The sequence below is a fragment of the Camelus bactrianus genome, chromosome 12 (assembly GCF_048773025.1).
Source record: "Camelus bactrianus isolate YW-2024 breed Bactrian camel chromosome 12, ASM4877302v1, whole genome shotgun sequence".
Lineage (NCBI taxonomy): Eukaryota > Metazoa > Chordata > Mammalia > Artiodactyla > Camelidae > Camelus > Camelus bactrianus.
In genome coordinates this window covers 68,980,827-69,000,360 of record NC_133550.1, presented here as the reverse complement: position 1 = coordinate 69,000,360, position 19,534 = coordinate 68,980,827, and the positions used below count along the sequence as shown (strand labels likewise).

The 19,534-nt window shown below is 58.3% G+C and overlaps 1 protein-coding gene across 1 annotated transcript in view; it reads right to left on the bottom strand.

Annotated features, from left to right (window-relative positions):
• Window positions 1–19,534, bottom strand: part of LOC123616957 (chemokine-like protein TAFA-5) — a 169,489-nt gene that overhangs the window by 149,281 nt on the left and 674 nt on the right. The window lies entirely within an intron of this gene.

The window sequence follows — 19,534 nt, the reverse complement described above, 5'->3', positions numbered from 1 at the left end:
TTTAATCAGACCTCGGGTGGCGCACCGCCGAGTTAATGGGGCACACGCCGGGCTGATCAGAGCAGCTGCCGGGGCGGCCTCTCACCTCCGTTTCTCCCCGACTTGCTGCCAGGGAGGTCAAGGCCGAGGTTGCGAAGGACGCGTGGCGGGCAGGGGCAGGGGGGTGGGGTCTGGGTGAGGCTAGGCGCTGGCAGGACAGCCAGCGGGGTTGCTCTGGGCAGGGTGGGGTCTCTGCGTTCAGTCCCCTGGACGAAGACAGCTGCCTACAAAGACTGACAGCCCGGATCACCCCTCTCATCAAAGCTAAGGCCCGTACCTGGCAGGGGGCAGGGGCAGGGGGCGGGGGGCAGGGGTAGGGGGCAGGGGGCAGGGGTGGGGGCAGCCCTCCACATACAGAAGACAGAGTGCACCCCAGGAGAATGAGGCTAGCAGGAGACAAACCAGGACCAGCGGCGGGAGGAGGAGATGGGGAGGGGCTGGGGGGGGCGCGGCCACCGGCGCCACAAGACCCCAAAAGACCTCAGCGTTGGCCCTGGTGATGGTGACATGGTGACCTTGATGGGCGAGATCCCGGGGAATGAAGGCACCGCACCGCGGGAGAGCAGGTGCTGGGCAGGTGGGGGGTGCCGCCTGCCCCAGAAGGCAGGAGAGGAGTCGGGGGGATCCCACAGGCGGGATGGGGGAGCTGAGGTCGTCTGGTCTGAGGCCAAGGTGCCAGAGGAGGGGCGTGGGAAAGACACGGGAAGGGGTCATCCAGCAGGGGCCAAGCCGGACCAGCACCCCAAATCCCTGTTCTGTAGAGCAGGAAGCTGTGGTCCAGTGGGTCCATCCCCGTGCCGTCCCCATTGCTGGCCCTGTGCTGGGGTTTCTCTGGCCCCAAAGCAGCTCTGCACCACTGTTCCCTACCCTGGGGAGGGCCCGGTCCATCTCTCAGGGACATGCCCACCCAGCTGCATATCAGTCCCTCTTAGGGCCTCTCTGATTTTGCCCTAAAAAAAGGAAATGATGGTGCCCACCTTGCCTGGTTTTGGAGGTTGAAGATCATTTGTCAAGGTGCTGTGACAGCCAGAGTAACAGCCTTGCTAGTGTTTTTTCAACCTTCTGAGCTTAATCCTTGATGGACACTGAGGGCCCTACACCCAGTGATTTCCCCTTTTTGCCTTGTCTGCCAGGAAGCTCAGAGCTTTGTGCTCAAATTCTGGAGTCCCTCTGGGGCTGATGATTCTCAGCTGGGACGAGTCAACTGGCTGACAATGGAGAGGGGGGTGGCCCAGCAGGTTCCCACTCTGTCTAGCACAGAAGCCACCTGGAGAGATCCAGGGACCGTGTCCCTCGAAAGGCAGCTGACAGAACCGTCCACCCCCATGACTCCACATGCCCCTAGGGGACAAGAGGTCACTGCCCTGCCATCTCACGTGTGTGCCATTGCTGCAGGAGAAGTCAGCCCCACGCTGCTGCCCAGGGAGCCCACACTCAGAGGTCACAGGAAAGTTATCCCCAACTACCGAAATTAAATTTATTAAGAGGTAATCGGTTTTCCGCGAATTTATTAATCAATTTGACAATGCCTAGGGATTGTAATATAAAAATAATCAGTTGGCCTTCTCAGCAACACGAGACGCCAAGAAGGTGTCATTTAATTTGCCAATGCCCACTGCCGCCTTTCCAAGCTCATTGTTACATTAATTGAGATGAAAATTCTGCAATTTGGAATTTCAGAGGAGCATGTGTTCACTCCGTCTGGCGCCAGTGCACACGCAGGGCAGCCACTTGGTGGCCTGCCCTGGATTCCACGTGGGGGGCTCAGGAAAGATCCCTGACGCCGCCTGTCACCTCTGGCCAATATGAGCATTAAGATGGGGCACATGCCCGCTGGAGATTGGAGACCTCACAGTAACGAAGGGCAGGGAAGGAGGACTGAGTCCTCCTCTGTTCCACTCCACCTGGAAGCCATGTGCCCTTGTCCCCACCAAGGCCACCTGGACCAAACATCCCTCACTGACTGCCCCCGCCAGCATCCCTGGGCAGAGAGCCTGCAGACAGACGAGGCTGTCGGCACAGAGAGCCCCCAGCACTCAGGGTCCCACACTCAGGACATGCACGAGCCTCCCAGGGAGAGACGCAGCGCCCTGCGGAGACCGGCCGGGCCCGGGCAGGGTGCCGCCACAGCACGGACTCGGCTCGGGACTCGGGCCTGGGGAGGGGCTGTCTCCGTGTCATACACATGTCCTTGAGCCTGTCTTGCTCTCAGTTATTTGCCCTCCCCCTCCCCCACTCACGTATCCCCTGCCTATCACCACTAATTTGTTCTCTGTATCTGTGTGCTTGCCTGTTTTTTGTTCTATTTGCTAGTTCGTTGTATTTTTTTAGATTCCACATATAAGTGATATCATACAGTATTTGTCTTTCTCTGTATGACTCATTTCACTTGGCATAATGCCCTCCAAGTCCATCCATGTTGCTGCAAATGGCAACATGCTGTCCTTTGCTATGGCTGAGTAGTACTCCACTGTATATACACCATGGCTTCTTTATCCAGGCATCTGTCAGTGGACACTGGGGTTGCTGCCACAGATTGGAAATTGTCAACAGTGCTGCTGTGAACATTGGGGTGCAGGTCCCTTTATAAATTTGTGGGGTTTTTTCTTCAGATATATACCCAGGACTGGGATTGCTGGATCATATGGTAGCTCTATTTTCAGTTTTTTGAGAAACCTCCATACTGTTTTCCACAGTGGCTGCACCAGTTTACATGCCCACCCACAGGGCATGAAGGTTTTCTTTTCTCCACATCCCCACCAACACTTCGTATTTGTGTCCTTTTTGATAACAGCCACCCTGACAGGTGTGAGGTGGCATCTCACTGTGGTTTTGATTTGCATTTCCCTGACGATGAGCGATGCTGAGCATCTTTCCATGTGCCTGTTGGCCGTCTGCAGTTCCTCTTTGGAAAAGCATCTAACCAGCTCTTCTGCCCATTTTTTAATCAGGTTGTATTTTTGATGCTGAGTTGCATGAGCACTTTTTATATTTGGATATTAATCCCTTATAGGTCGTATCATTTGCAAAGATCTTCTCCCTTCCAGTAGACTGTCTTTTCATTTTGTTAAAGGTTTCCTTTGCTGTACAAAGGCTTTTAAGTTTAATTAGGTCCCATTTGTTTGTTTTTGCTTTTATTTCCATTACTCTAGGAGCTGGTTCAAAAAAATATTGCTGCGATTTATGTCAAAGAGTGTTCTGCCTGTTCTCCTCTAGGACTTTTATAGTGTTATTTAGGTCTTTAATCCATTTTGAGTTTATTTTTGTATATGTTGTCAGAGACTGTTCTAAGTTCATTCTTTCGCAGGCAGCTGTCCAGTTTTCCCAGCACCACTTCCTGAAGAGACTGTCTTTCTCTCCATCGTACATTCTTGCCCCCTGTGTCACAGGTTAACTGACCGTAAGTGCGTGGGCTTGTTCTGGGCTCTCTACCCTGTCCCACTGACCTATGCGTCCGGTCTCGTGCCAGGGCCATGCTGTTCTGATGGCTGCAGCTCTGCAGGGCGGCCTGAAGTCAGGGAGGGTGACGCCTCCAGCTGCATTCTTCTTTCTCAGGATTGTTTTGGCTGTTTGGGGCCTTTTGTGTTTTCATACGAATTTTAACAATTTGTTGTTCCAGTTCTGTGAAAAACGCCACTGGTGATCTGACAGGGGTTGCACCGCGCCTGCGGATGGTTTTAGATGGGACGGTCATTTTAACAACACTGATTCCGCCAGCCCAGGCACAGGGCGTGCGCTTCCATCTGTCGCGTTGTTTGCAGTTCCATCATCCGTGTCCAGTTCCGCCCCTTTAGACAGGATTACGCCTAGGGATTTGATTCATTTCGATGTGATGGTAAATGAGATTGTTTCCGTAATTTTTCTTTCTGATACTTCAGTGGTAATATATAGAAATGCAGCTGATTTCTGTGTGTTAATTTTGTATCTTGCAACCTTCCCGGATTCACTGATGAGCTCTAGCAGTTTTCTGGTGGTGCCTCTTGGATTTTCTGTGTGTGGTGCCCTGTCTTCTGCAGACAGCGGCAGTTTTACTTCTTCCTCTCCAATTTGGATTCCTTTTATTTCTTTTTCTTCTCTGATCGCTTTGGCTAGGACTCCCCAGAACTACGCTGAATAAAATTGATGAGAGTGGGATCCCTGCCTTGTCCCTGGTCTTAGAGGAAATGCACTTGGCTTTGCAGCACTGAGTATGACGTTAGCTGTGGGTCTGCCGCACATGGACTTTATATTGTTGCGGTATGTTCCCCCTATGCCCACTTTCTGGAGAGTTTTGTTTTTTTCCCACCATAAATAGACGTTGAATTTTATCAAAAGCTTTTTCTGCATCTATTGAGATGATCACATGCTTTTTATTCTTCAATTTGTTAACACAGCGTATCCCACTGTTTGATTTTCAGATATTGAACCATCCTGGCCTCCCGGGGGTAAATCCCACTAGATCGTGGTGCATGACCCTGTGCATGTGCTGCTGGATTCGCCACGCTGGTATCTTGTTGAGGATTTCTGCATGGTCACCAGTGAACTGTCCTGTAACCCTTTTCTGTGGTATTTTTGTCTGCGTTTGGTATCAGGGTGATGCTGGCCTCACAGAGTGAGTTCGGAAGTGTTCCTTCCTCTGAAATGTTTTGGAATAGTTTCAAAAGGACAGGTGTTACCTCTTCCCAACATGGTAGGATTCACCTGTGAAGACATCGGGTCCTGGACTTCTGTTCGCTGGGAGTTTTTAAGTTACTGATTCCATTTCATTACTGGCAATTGGTCTGTTCATATTTTCTATTTCTTCCTGGTTCGGTCTTGAGTGGTGGCACCTTTCTAAGAATTTGTCCATTGCTCCTAAGGACTGAATTTTTGCAAACAACTGAAGTCCTTTCTTTCAGTCCCCAAGTGCTTCTAACACATGGGAAGGAAGTCTGTGAGATACGGGTGATGCTCAGACCTCTCTGCCTGCCCAGGAGGAGGCAGGAAAGGGCAAAGACTGACATCTCAACGTCCACACTCACCATCTGCCTCCTCCGTGGAGGCCTGAGGGGACGGCCACAGGCTGCAGGGCAGGACGTGGCGGTGTTTCTGACCTCAGGGGCCTTGGAGCACAGTGGGGGCAGGGGAGATCCAAGGGAGCTTCCTGAAGGAGGAGGCCTGACACCAGATCTCACAGGGGGCCAGAACAAGACTGCAGGACACAGTGTTGCTGTAAAAACAGTTCGAGGTAGAATCCCGCAATTTGTTTTCTCTCAAATTTAAGTCGATTATTGCCTAATGAACGTTTGTCTTAAATTTAATTCTTAAAGCTATAATCATTAGGGGAAATTTTGTTTTCAAACAAAATTTTTTTGTTTCAGTAACTACTGAACTCTAGCAAAACAAGAACGGTGGAACCAGAGCTGGGCAGAGCCCCGGAGCCAGTGGACACAGCCAGACCCCCACAGGGATGGCCGGCCTGTCCCTGGTTCTCCAGGTGGCCCGGGGCAAGCACCCACCTCTCCATCCTGTGGAGACACAGGTTATCACTGCCGAGCACCCACCCTCCTCTGAAATGTAGCCTCAGCCTGGACCCAGTGGCCTTGGCACAGACGGTAACTGAGCGAGGGGCAAGCAGGGCCGTGTGCTCAGGGCCCCCCATACACCAGCGTCGCCTCGGGGCTGGATCAGCACTCTCGCCTCTGGATGCAGGGTCGCGCCGGGCACAGGCTCCAACACCTCTTTGCAGGAGACCAGCTGGCCCAGCTCGGGCAGCTGCTGTGTCGGGGGCCAGGCTGGGCGGGGTAACTGACCACACGCGACTCCCCCGAAGGTCCCAAGGCCAGGGGACCTAAAGGACGCCTCCCACCCAACACAGTCCTTGGGCGGAAGCCCGCCTGACGGCCCAGCCCTCCCGACGGCCCAGCCCTCCCGCGTCCCCCACTTTTCCTCCTGGCCGGTGGCCTCTGCGTGCTCACCCCCACATCTGCCGTCAGGGTCGGCGACCCCCACTACTGCCCTCAGCCCCTGCTCAGGACAGAACCCATCTTGCCTCCGGAAGCCCAACACGCACGCACCCTCGGCGCTGACAGCTCATGGGCTACGGGGCTCTCTGAGGCCAGGCAAGCCCGCGTGGGCTGCTGGAGGTCGCAGGCCGGTGGACGCATTCCAGAAGGCTCCTCGGGCTGCTCCCTCACAGGAGTCAAGTGTCGTGCTGGGGGCACTCTCCAAGGACTGCTCAGCTCAGAGACTGGCACCGCGTGCAGGTGGACACGCCTCCCAGAGCCCCCATCACTTGGGGTGTGAGCTCAGCACAGCGTCCCGTGATGCGATGGCTGGTGTGTCTGGCCCTCCTGTGCCAGGTACGTAGGTGAACCCACGTCCAGGTGAACCTCTGCCGGTCAGGGCCCTGCCGTCCCCAGGTGGAGGCGGTGGCAGCGCCGGCCATGTGGTTTTACAGGTGAGGACCTCCTCTGGGTCACTGCGAGTGAGCAGCATGTGGGCTACACGCCGGCCCCTGTCCTGCTTGTCGAAGGACAGGCGCACATGCTGTGTTCTCTGAGCAGAAGAGAGTGACCACGAAGGAACCACACAGAGGCCCCATTCTCCCTGGGCCGGTGCTTCCGGGGGCCTCGGGGGACGCCCCGTCCTGTCTGCGGGGCTCAGGTCTGCAGGACAGGGTTCCAGACACTGCAGCCCTGCATGGGGGGGGGGGAGGGGTCCTTCTTTTGCACGAATCAAGTGCCAGGAGCAGATTCAGGCAGTGCCTCCACCGGAGGTCACCTCCACCCCGGCATCGAAGAGGACTTAACCCGTCACGGACACACGGGGACCAGCAAGGGTGGGGCCGCAGAGGGAGGCTCAGGGCCGCTGCGTGCTGGACAAGGCGGGGGCTCCTGGTGGGAAAGGAGCGTGAGGAGCTCCAGAGGGGAGACTCCTGGGGCAAATAGGGTCCTCGTCTGCATTCCAGCTGGGCCGGAAGGCGAGGCATTGACCATGAGGACCCCATGGCCCAGATGACCTGTCTCCTCCTAGAACTTCAGTGGACTAGAAAGTCACTAACGGCCCGTCCACTATGCAGGTAAAAACACCTGCCAGAGCCAGTCTTCCAAGTCAGAGTGGAACCAGGTGGGATCCCCATGTCCACACCTCAGCCATCAGAGCCTTATCCATACACAAGTGTAAATGACCGACAGCGGCGGCCAGTCTGGACTGACTTCGGCAGCACTGGCTCTTTGGAGGCCCCGGAGCCCCCGGACAGTATGACAACAGGGAGGCCGGGTCAGGCCTCGGGCTCAGAGCCCAGTGCAAACGTGGGACCCACACAGCGAGGAGCTGAGGACCAGCTCTCACTTCTGGAGGAGCTCCTGTCGGCGCCTGGTAAGTGGAGACGCCAAACCTGAGTGCGGGAAACAGGAAAGGAGACCCAAGTCCAAGGCCAGGAAGCCTGCGGGAGAGCCTGCATGGCGGGCCAGCTCCTGGCCCTCCCCACTGCATCCACCTGGGTTGCAGGGAAGGACGTGCCGGGCCTGCAGCTGCCCTGATGGAAATCTGACCGGCAAAAGCCCTGGTCACGGCGCCGGTGGGAGACGAGGCTGTGCCAAGTGTCCAGTCACAGGTGGCTGGCCCACCCCACGGAACCTTCTGGGCCCTGCAGACGCCCAACAGGACACTTTCCAGGCCGCACCACGTGTGCTCGGTGGCACTGTGTCTGTTTCTCAGAAGCACCAGCAGCCTCACCGGCCCCGAGAACCAGGAGCGAGCAAACCGGGCATCAGGTTTGAGGGTCCCATCCCCTGGAGGAGGCTTATCGACCTGCTCCCTCCAGGTCCCAGCAGGCGGTGTTGGCGTGTTGAGTGGACAGAGGTATTGCGTGTCCTGCCAGCTTCCGCCGATGTAACAGGCAGACCCCTTCTGAACCCCTGAGAGAGGGATGGTGCCTGGGGCGCCTTGTAACATCTCCATGATGACAGCATCTGACAGGCCGCCTGAGTCAAGCTCACACACGCCGGGCTTCAAAGCTGGGGGCGGCCAGCGGTCACCACTCCACTGCGTGGGTTTCTGCTGCTCTGCCTTTAAAATCTGTTCCCTCTTCATCCTGGAACCTTGAGATGTAGACGGAGCTAAAACAGACCAAACACTGGCCACATTCAGCAAATGCATTTCTGCTACAACGGGCCACTCACATGATGAAATCTAAATCCGTGAAAAGAGGCCCATGGTTTGTCACGTGATGGTGGCCGGTGTCTCACAAAGCCAACCTGGCAACCCTAACCATGACCCTGACCCTAAATCAAACCCTAACCCTGACTCAGACCCTGACTCACAACCTAAACTTGACCCTGACCATAGCCCTAACCCTGACCCTAACCCTGACCCTAACTCTAACCCTGACCCTAACCCACACCCTAACCCTGACCCTAACCCTGACCCTAACCCTGTCCCTAACTCTAACCCTGACCCTGACCCTAACTCTGACCCTGACCCTGACCCTGACCCTAACCCTGACCCTAACCCTGACCCTAACCCTGACCCTAGCCCTAACCCTGACCCTGACCCTGACCCTAACCCTGTCCCTAACTCTAACCCTGACCTTGATCCTGACCCTAACCCTAACTCTGACCCTAACCCTGACCCTAACCCTGGCCCTAACCCTGTCCCTAACTCTAACCCTAACCCTAACCCACACCCTAACCCTGACCCTGACCCTAGCCCTGACCCTAACCCTGTCCCTAACTCTAACCCTAACCCTAACCCACACCCTAACCCTGACCCTGACCCTAGCCCTGACCCTGACCCCAACCCAGACCCTAACTGTAACCCTAACCCTGATTCTGACCCTGACTCTAACCCTGACCCTAACCCTGACCTTAACTCTAACCCTAAACCTGACCCTGATCCTAACTCTAGCTCTAACCCTAGCTCTAACCCTAACCTTAACCCAATGTCCCAGGTGCTGACGGTGATGACACATTCTGCTTTTTTCTTAGTTTGGGACCTCGCATCTCAGTGTGATGGAGTTCAGAAACCTCCCCAAGTTAATTAACACATGTGCACTCCCAGATCTGGGTCCTGAGAATTTTCACTGTGCGGTTTGGAATGACCAGGACGCTGTGGTGGCCCCAGCTGGCCTGACGGAGAGGCAGTGTTTCCAGGACACAGGAGTGTTTAACCGAGTGAGTGGCGTGCCACCCCCGTGGTCCTCTCAGGGTGACTGTCCCCGGGGAAGCTGACACTCTCCCAAGAAGCCCCACCCGCCACACACAGGGAGCAGACACCTGTCCTCTCCAGCCTGCAGACGTGGACGTGATGGTCCCCAGCACGCAGTTCAGAAGCCCAACCTCTGCCCCCTGCACAGCTCGCTCCTGTGGCCGCTGGGCCCCCGGGGTGAGCCGGGGAGGGAAAGAGACACAGCGCACCACGAGGGGAGTGCGCGGAACGCCTGGCGTGGCTCTGAGGCCGGCCTCCTTCAGCCGCGGCCGTGGCGAGGAACGTAGATTAGCATCAACTAATTAACAGAGTCCTGTCAACCCGTTCATGGTATTTAGCCATAATCGGGATGTGCTATCAGGTAACAGAGAAAAATAATCAAAAAACAGAGCCAAGAGAGGCCTTCACCTGCGTCCAGGGGCGTTCAGGGCAGCTTGGGGACAGTAGCAGTTTAGCTGTGAAACGTCCTAACAGCAAAGCCCCCCAAGAACTGCCCGGGTCTCCCCCTGAGCTGCGAGGCTTCAGGGCCCGGGGGGGGGGCTGCAGACCATCTTCCACAGCCTTCGGCAGCATCACAACACGCCTGGTCCCAGAAGGATGGCCGCGCCCTTCTCCCCGACTCCGCCCGCACCTGATGGCAGGGGGCCACGGACCTCAGTCCAGCTCCGCCGACTTGTGTGGGGTCTGGTGGACCAGGCCAGGGAGACTGCTCCGTCATCTCACCAACCAGTGATGTCAGGAACAAGTGAGGAAGCTCACCGACGTTCATAACCCTGGTATGGAGCTTCCTGAGCGTCCACTGAAGCCCTCGGGGTAGAGCTTAGGGGAAACTGGCCCATCACAGGTCGTCAGCAAGGACACCAGGAGGGCCCGCCTGACTGTTCAGCGTCCCTTCTCGCTGGACATTCAAGACACGGGGACAAGGCAGGTGTGACCAGGTGGGACCAACGGGGGGGGGGGGTGTCCTGAAAGGCTCAGGGCCCTCGTGACCCCATCTCTACAGCAACTCTAGTCCATCCGATCTCTTGGGAAACCGTTCTAGAGCCATCGGTAAACCTGGGGTGCAGTGCTGGGGGCCGGGGGCCTTCCCTGGAGAGGCCCCCACTGAGGACACAGCACAACGGTGACCAGGACAGCTGGGGCTGTGGGAGCCTGCAGCATCAGTTGCAGGGGCACAGAGAGCAGCCTCAGGGACAGTGGCCACAAGTCTCCCCCAGTCTCCCGGGAGAGGAGGAGGCCCTCCTAGGCTTCCAGCTCTGGCCTCAAGCAGGGCCAGCACACTGCCCCCCCTGGGGACACCACTCAGCGTGCAGGCTCACTGGTCGGTCAGGCTCTACCGGCCACCCCATCAGAACTCCCAGGACCTACGAGTGCCCGGGTCGGAGGGAGACCACCTCCTTCGTGCAGCGAGTATTCACCTGTGAGGCGCAAGGACCTCTCCCCAGCCCCTGCCCCTGGGCCCTGGGCAGGTGTGCTGGGGGCGGTACAGCGAGGTCAGCAGAGCTCAGCCCTCCCAGAAGCAGCTGCCTCCCCCTGTAGGCCCACGTCTGCCCTGCCCTCCCTGGGCACTCCCTTCCCTGGAGAGATGAGCCTGGACCAGAGGGACATTCGGGGAGCCGTCTTCACCCCAGCCGCACCCCTGAGCACACCCAGCTGCCGGACCTTGCACCGGGGGGGGGGGACCTGAGCGCAAGGGGCAGGCCTGGGGTTGCTCACAGCTGGCGCGGGAGCTCCGTGCACGTGAGGCGAGTGCGGCCCCGGGTCCCAGTGCCCAGGAGAGCAGGCCCTCCCATCAGTCCACGCACTTCCTCCACGGCAATTCCCCATCGAGCATATGAGCCAGTCCTGGGGGGCAGGGAGGGGGATCACCAGGATGGAGACAGAGCCAACCAGGCGGGGGCAGGACGGGGGCATGGGCTCCATGAGGCTGGTGTGGGACAGTGTGGTCTTGGGGATCTGCGGTCACTCGGAATGTCTGGAGGGTGGCTGCAAGGATGGACGGGGTGTGACTGAGGTGGGGCAAGAGAGGCAGGGCCAGGTGCCTGGGAGGGCCCAGCTGGCCGGTCTGGAGCCAGAGGAGCCCTGGGCAGAGGGAAGGGTCAGAGTGACTGAGCTACTTCAGAAGGAGCCTTAGGAAGCCAGCGGGGTGCATGAGCCCCCACCCTCCTCCTCACTCACTCCTTCCAGCAGACGTGCCAGGCACCAGCCTCCCTTGGGAGGAGCCGCTGGGCGCGGGCCCACCTGCTGGAGCGCCAAGCCTACCTGCACGCGGGGCCCCGAGGTGGCTGTGGCAGGTGGCATGTGGAAGGATGCCAGCGGGGAAGGGCCCACAGAGGGGCCCGGCTGCAGAGGTGACTATGCGCGAGGTCCCAGGGCCTCTCAGCGACATCATTACACGGCTGCTCAGTGCCAGGAGAGCCCCAGCAGGGTCTGCTTTCCGGCTCGGCCGGGGCAGAAGCGGAGACAGCAGCAAACCTACAGGGGCCACCCACCTGCAGTTCTTGCTCCGCAGAGAGGGTCCCTGCGCCCTGAGGACCAGGCCACACGCTATGTGTGCTCAGGGACCCCGGGGCACCACCCTAGCCCAGCCCAGCCCACGTGGCACCAGGTGACCCGCGGGAGCCGCCCCTCGTTTGAAAGCACACTCGAGGTGTTTGTCCAGTGATGTCTCAGCCTCCTTGTGTGCACTACAGCGAAAGCCCGCTGGTCCTTCAGCCCGAGGAGCTGAAGCAGAAAGCAAGCAGCCGTCACTCCAACCTGGGCTGCAGCGTGAGGGGCCAGGTCCCGGCAAGCCCAAGCTGCCGTCTGTCACACGGGGATTTGCTCTGGGATCGCGGGTCAGAACCCTGCAAATCTGCGAACCTCAGCTCTGGGCTTATCCTCCTAAAGTCTTGGGACTGGCGAGATGATTAGCACCTTGAGGTGCAGAAACAGGCCCCAATGGAAGGGACAGGACGTGTGTCCACGGTGTGTGCACATGTGCGCAAACAGAAGCAGACGCAGCCGGAGGAGGCCGGGCGGGGGCAGGAGCCGGCACAGCGAGGGGAGGCCTGAGCTCCGAACGGTCCGGCCCTTCCCTGCATGGCCTCTGTCCAGCCATGTCTAGCCTCTGTCCACAAAGGAAGTGGCCAGGCTGCACCCGGGCGTCCCGCCTTGCTGGTGAAGGACTCTCTGGTGAGGAAAGTCCTGAGGACCAGTGAAGTGCCAGCCGCACCACCTGGGGTCTCCCTCCCACCTGAGGTGGAAGTGACTGACTTTGGTCGGGGCAGACCACGGGCTTGGTTCAAGACACTCGGAATCTGAGGCTGAAAAGCAAAGTGCAGGCTGGGTCCGGGGGCTGCAGGTGTGCGTGTGTGCTCCACGGGCACGTGTTTGCAGGGGTGCCCTCAGACTCAGCTCGACATGCAGCCACGTAAACGTCCGCACACCCTGTGCACGTGCCCACGCAGGGCCCTGGACCACGTGAGGACCCGGGGAAAGCTGCTGCCACCTGAAAAAGCAGGGAGAATGCCTGGCAGGAGCGTGGCACGAGAAACACCGAAGTTCAGACTCACAAGGAGGGCGCATGAGAGGGAGGTGACTCCCGGAGGAGGGTGGCCACAGGCTTCCCGGGGGCCCGGGACGGACCCCTGCCGGGCCCAGGGCATTCTGGCACTTCGTGGGTCTGTAGGCTCCACTGGCATGGGCCCCCTGACACCGGGCACTGCTCCCACCCAAGGCCCAGGCCCAGGCCGGTGGGTGGGAGCAGGCTGGACCAGAAAGTGCCCGGTGGAGCTCCAATGGGGGTACAGGCAGCTGGCTCTGGTCCCCTCCCAAAAGGACTGAAATAAAGGCAGCTTCCAGACAGCCAAGTCCTGCCAGAGGCAGCAGAACCTTCCAGAGGGAAAGACATTTATGAATTTGTTCCAAAAGGCTTTAGAGAGGAACCTCCGAAGTTACACCCAGAGACTCAACTGCCTCCCAGGAAGGCGAGCATCACTGAGCAGGTGGGGAGCTGATGGAGGGCGGTGGGCTCCCCGTCACCGCACTGGGTCAGGAAGGTCTGATCGCCTGCGCACGGCTTTATCACCACCGGCAACAGAGTTCCACGCGGGATGCGGAGCAATCACTACGCGGCAGAGAGGCTGCAAGCAACTCGCGGCCCCCGAGGCTGGCTCCAGGCCCTGGAGACACAGCGCGCGCGGGGAGCCTCCCCTCCCAGCAGACAGCCTGTCCCAGGCTCCGCCTGGCTGGGGCGCAGGCTGCGGGGACGCGCCCACCTGCCTGGCCTGCGGGGAAGGCGTCGGGGCTGAACGTCAGCGCATCCCAGCGCTGGCCCTTCAGCTACAGACAGGGACACGGTTGCCACGCCGCCAGGACCTGAGTCTTGATTCAACAAACCAGGGAGCACCAGGCGGCAGGTGGGTTCTTACCCTGGCCCTGTGAGAGCCCAGCCACAAATACATCACAGAACAGCGAACGTTTCACGGAGAGTCCACAACTTTTCTTTTTCTTTCTTTTTAATCAGACAGTGTTAGAACCAGACTGATCCTCCAGACCCCACAAATATTTCATTTGTCAGAAGACCTCTCTCCGGTCCCGCCCCCAGCCCTTTGGCCACACCTAACACGTTGGCCCCGCCCCAAACCTTGGGCCCCACCCCCAGCCCTTCAGCCCCGCCCCATAACAGATCACTGGCCCAGGGCTCCGTATCAATGCATGTTTGTTCAGAGAATCGGCAGTCAGTGCCTGGGGCTCAGAGTAGAAAACAGAGGTGGGAAAAGAGCCTTGAGAGCCGGTGTCCAGATGAATGAGCGCACTGGAAAGGGGAGGAGGCTGTGTGCTCAGGGGAGGCTTCCTGGAGGAAGGGGCCTCTGACACTGGGGTCAGGTCGTTTTCTGGAGCCCAGTCCAGCTCGGGGTTCCCTTTGTGCATTCCGTAGCACTGAGGGCTGTTAGCACGCTCCCAAGAAGGGAGGTGCTGGGGTGCAGGCCCCGGGGCTGGACTCGGGCAGGCCAGGACAGAGGGATGGAGAGAGCCACCGGGCAGGAAAGATCTGGCTTTGTGAGGCCCCAGTGAGGTGAAAGGGGAGGAGGTGGACGACGGGAGGGCAGGACGGGTGCACAGCTCCGTTCTAGGGGAGCCACGCATGAGGACCTCCTGGCAGCCAGCCTGGAGACAGAGAAGCCACTGAGCACCATGCCTCACCCAGACGCCTGGAGCTGGTCCTCCACTGCTCCTGCCTCATTCAACACACTCGGAAAGGGAGCCAGGTCCCCAGGTGGGGCCCCACAGAGGCCAGTCCCTCCACAGCAGGGGGTGCAGCAGCACCCAGCACCACCCAGCACCACCAGGACAGCGGGGAAGGGCACTGAGATGAGTGGGGCCTCTCCCGGGGACATCTCACCTGGGAGCCACTGTCCCACCAGGCCTGGACCCGCCATCCCCGAGGACACCGCGGGCACGCAAAGTTGGAACGGGGACTCCTGAGGGCCACCGGGACCAGGGCAGGCCAGAGGAGTCCCGCCGGCCTCGTTGGAGACAAGACTGAGTCCTCCCTCGACTCCTGCCAGCCCTTCGAGTAAATAAGTGAACGTGAGAGGGCCTGCGGGAGCCCTCCACCGCACCCGCCGGGGTGAAGGAGAGCCGGGGAGGCTTGCCCGGATCCGTTGCCAGCTGCGGGGCTGTTTCTGGAAAGCCCAGCCATCAAGACAGCTTGTGCTGCCTGCTGGGAGCCTCAGTGAGCGCTGCTCCAGGGCCCAGATCTGGAAACCGCGTGGAGGGGCCAGGGGAGGGAGCGGCAGGCTGGAGGCTTCCCAGACGCCGTGGGAGCCCTGGGGCAGCCCCGGCAGCCCCAAGCTGGGCTCGGGGGCTACCCATGGCCTGCGCAGCCGCTTTCAGAAAGGGACACCGCCAGGCACTGTCAGTCCCGTGTGCCACCCAGGCCCCTGGGAGGGCGGCGAGTGACGGTCTTCCCAGCAACCTGACCCAGCAGAGGCTCAGGCCCCTCTCCGCGGGCCTCCCTCCAGCAAGGGTCCCGGCCCCTGGCCTCCTTGTCACCGGTCTCCTCCTGTCACTCGGCCGGCACCCACGGCTCTGGGTGACAGGTGGCATTCTGTCAAGGTCGTTAACTCCGGAGCACCACATTTTAATGCAAAAATGAGCCCTTCTAAATCAGCACAGCTGTGACGCTACATAAAGAAACGGGGATTTTAATGTTTTGCTTTTCTTCCCTTTTCTATTGCCACATTATCATAACATCCTCCCATAATTACACCCATAAAAGTCACCTGAAAATACTTCATGCCACAAAAGTTGATCTGCATATTTCACGCCGTGGCTGTCAAGTGGCAGGTCCAGAGCAGGGAACAGAGCGGGTGGGCTGAGCAGCTCACCTCGTTTTTTTTAAGTATTATTTTATTTATTTTTTAGGGGGGAGTTAATTACTTTTATTTACTTATTTATTTATTATTTAATGGAGGGACTGGGGATTGAACCCTGGACCTTGTTCATGCCAAGCACGCACTCTACCACTGAGCTGTACTCGCCCCCGGCAGCCCCCATCTTGGGTACACTGTCTTCTGGCCTTGCTGCGGGGACTGAGATGTCAGGGAGCATCCAAGAGGGTGTGGACCCTCCCTTGGTGTCTCAGGGGAAGGGGCACCAGTCAGCCTGGCTGCCTTCCAGGGGCAAGACTGCCTCCACCTCCCTGGTCCTGGAGTACGGAGCTCAGCGAATACGAACCCCATGCACAGGTAAAACCTCTCTCTATGGAGCTGAAAGAAATAAACAGCACCTCTCCTCCTGCTGGAAATTCATCAAATAAAGGAGGGAACAGGAGGAGGGAAAAAAAGGACACGAAATAAACTTCTGAGTGCTGCCACTCCATTAACTTTCCAGTAGTCTCCATTTTACCTCTTCACAAACTCCAGAAATAAAATTTCAACAGCAGAAAAGTGGCATATTCTAATCTCTCCTAAATATGCAATAAATTATATTTATAAAGGAAATGCAACATCAGAGAGCCCACGCTCCATTAGGATTCTAATGGATTAAAAACAATTCAGATGCTGTTTGCAATTTCTTCTCACGGCTGCGGCCGAGGACGTGAAGTTAACTTAAAGCTACAATTCAACTCTGATGAGATTTATTTGCGAAGAAAAAAGTCAAAAACAGTCACACTGCCTCTCCCCACCCTGCTCCCTGGTGCTTGAAAATAAAGGCTTTCCTGCCACCGTTTACACACCAGGAAGGTCTGTCCACCAAGCCTGTCCAGACAGGGGACGTGCAACCACGGGGAAGCACCGCCTTCTCCACCTTCAAATGAAAGCCTGCGCACAAGTGTCAAGTCAAGGCTTAGTGCGGTGGGGCAGGCACAGGCCCACCGTTCCCTCCGCGTCCCTCACTGTTACTACAGCCGATACGTCGTCTGCCAGCGTGAGACACCGCGTCTTCGGGGTCATGGGGACGAGCCCAGCACATAGTGAAACCAGGCTTCGCCAGAGCTGTCCCACTCGAGCCGAGGACCAGGTCCAGGCAGCCCTCTCCGCTCCAGACACGCTAAGGGGAAGACGCTCTCAATCAGCGTTTTCTAAGCCACAAGGACAGATGTTTCCCCAGAGCAGAACGAAGGAGAATTTCAACTTCCTCCTCCAAGCTCTCCACCCGCAAGCCCACCCTTTACCAGGCGTGCAGCCCTGCTGTTCAGGGAGAGCACACTGAGACGGAGTGTGCATCTTTAAGACAGCATCGAGGGGCCCCTCTCCCCTTCCTGCTTTTCTTCCCCAATAGGAGAAAATGACAAGGCTGTGTCACTATAGCAACTAAGCTAATTGATGGGCTGCAGGTCCTTCTCCAGCCAGAGGGTGGAGCCCAACTCCTTAAACAGGAATCTCAGCGGGCTGCAGAGAAGGGAGGGCTTTCCCTGGCCCAAGAACGTAGCACCCGCCAGCCGACAACCAGGCCAAGAAACAGTCCAGTCTTCTTTTCAGCAGCGCCAGGAAGTCAACACCTTGCATGCTGCAGAGGAACGCCCCAATCTAATAGGCAGGATAATTGAATCTTCTATGATACGTATCAGTTTCCCTAATTAATATGATACAAATATATCTGCTCCATAACACAAAAACATTTGGGGCAATAAAAATCCCGACTGATAACAAAAACAATTTACAAACACGGATTCTAACTGTTCTTCTTTATCCCAGATATACTGGAAAAGAAAATGAACTCACAGGAACTGTTAATTTGCATTTTATTTGCTTTATCAATTCTAAAAAGAAAGGACTTCTTTTTCTCTAGGACTGATGTTCCAAGCTATAAATTATTATTATGTCTATTTTGTATTTTAGTGAAATGTTTCATTTCTCCAAGTGCACATGCCTGTTTGTGTTTTAGGGAAATGTCTAATTTCTCCAAGTGCATTTGGTGTAACGGGGTGTGTCCAAAAACATTATCTTATTGTCATTATTCCCTCACATGGCGATGGACACAGCCGTCAAGATGTGGTTAACCCAAGCTTTCGTTATTAATGATTTCTGCTCTTCTGGATAAGACATTTTTTACGAAATGTCCTTGTCCTGCTGGAAGAGCTGTTTCCAGAAGGCCAGGGAGGCCTCCTAAAGGCAGCCTGAGTGGAGGACGGGGTCTGGGTTCCACCAAGCGTCTGAGCAGCTGCCGGAGGCTGCACTCTGACCCCCGAGAGAGGCAGGCAGCAGTCCCAGCCCCGCAAAGGTGTGAGTGTCAGGATAGACGGAGCGGTGTGCCTTCAGGTCCCGCGGTGCCGGGGGAGGGGGCGGGGGGCGGGGCCGCGGAGGCTGCGCACATGGAGAAGGTGAGAAAGGGAGGCCTGGCTGGTGCGCCTGGGGCGTGAAGCGCTGAAGCCACGGGGCGGAGGTGCCATGTGCTTAACAACAATCAGCTGCTCTTTCCTGCACCTGGAGGGCTGCCTCCCCGCCAGCCTGTGGTTGCCGGGATCTCGCCTTGGCACCAAGGACATCGTCCCCAGAGCCGGCCAGAGACGGCAGCACAACGATCCCCTCCCCAGACACTGCTGAATGAGCCCCTCTCCCGTGATGCCGCCAGGAGGTGCACTCAAATGCCCCCTCCTCCGTGAGCCCCTGGGTTGTTCCGCCTTCAGCCCTTTCCCCACCACCAAGGAAGCTGGCTAGGGCTCTGCTCTGGCCCCGGGGGCGGCTGCCCCCAGAGGGAGCAGACCTGGCTCAAACCCCCAGGCCCCGCTCCAGGCAGCCAGCCCAGCCGGTGCCCTCGGAGGGGCGCCCAGGGTGCATGCCGGATCTAAGTGCCAGCCTGGGCAGCTGGGCTAGCCACCCGGCAGGGGATCTTCCCGCTCCCAGACCCCTCCCCGCGAGGTGCCACAGCGGCGCCAGCAGCTAGAGAGAAGTGCAGAAGGGGGCTGAGCGGAGCAGCACAATTCCTGCTCTGAGCACCGGGCTTCCCTCGCGATTCCCGCGGGCTGGGCTGTCCCAGGACTCGGGCGACCGCAAGCGGCCGGGATCTCCATGGCTCGCTGCGGTCCCATTTTGGAGACAGCGGCGGGCTGGAACTGGGAGCTCCGAGGCCAAGGGCCTGCGAGGTGGAACGAGGCTTGGCGCCGGCCTCTTTTTTTTTTTTTTTTTTTTTTTGGTAAAGAATCCATATTTTTCCATCGGTTCCGGCGCCCGTGGCAATTCTCCATGACAGGTGTTGTTCCTCAGCACCCGTCCTTCCCTCTCGCTGGGGTGGAAAGGGAACGAGACCCTGTGCCAGGCGGTCGGCGGAGAGCCGACCAGCTCGCGCCATCCCGGCCAGGAGCCTGTGCCCGGGACGCTGAGCACTCCCGACCCACCCCGACCAGCGGCGAACCTGTGTCTGGAGCACTGCCCACCCCCTCCCACCCCAGTCCCTAGGCTGTGCCCGGTGTCTGACCACCCCCATTCCTTCAGCCCCATCCCCACGCACCCCAGCAGACCTCGAGCCTGTTCCCGGTCCCCCAGCCTCCAGCCTGTGCCCGGGGCACCCGCCAGCCCGTGCCTCCCCAGCCCCGAGCCCGCGGCCCCGCGCCAGACCCACTGAGTCACCGGCTCAGGTCCCCGGACACTAGTCGCGAAATGCCCGCGGCAGCAGCGGGACCTCTCCGGGCACCCCACCTCTCACTTCTCCCCTTTTTTAGGAAAGCGCCTGGCGAGCCTGCTTCCCGGGGCGACAGCAGCTCCAGCCGGGTGTCCTAGCTCGAGCCCCGCTGCTGCCCCGGGCGCCCCGCTCCGGACTCGGCTGCCGCGCCCCCACATCCCCCGCGGGAGTGTCGCCAGCGGAAGGCTCTGGGCAGGGCGCTCCGCCGACACCCCGG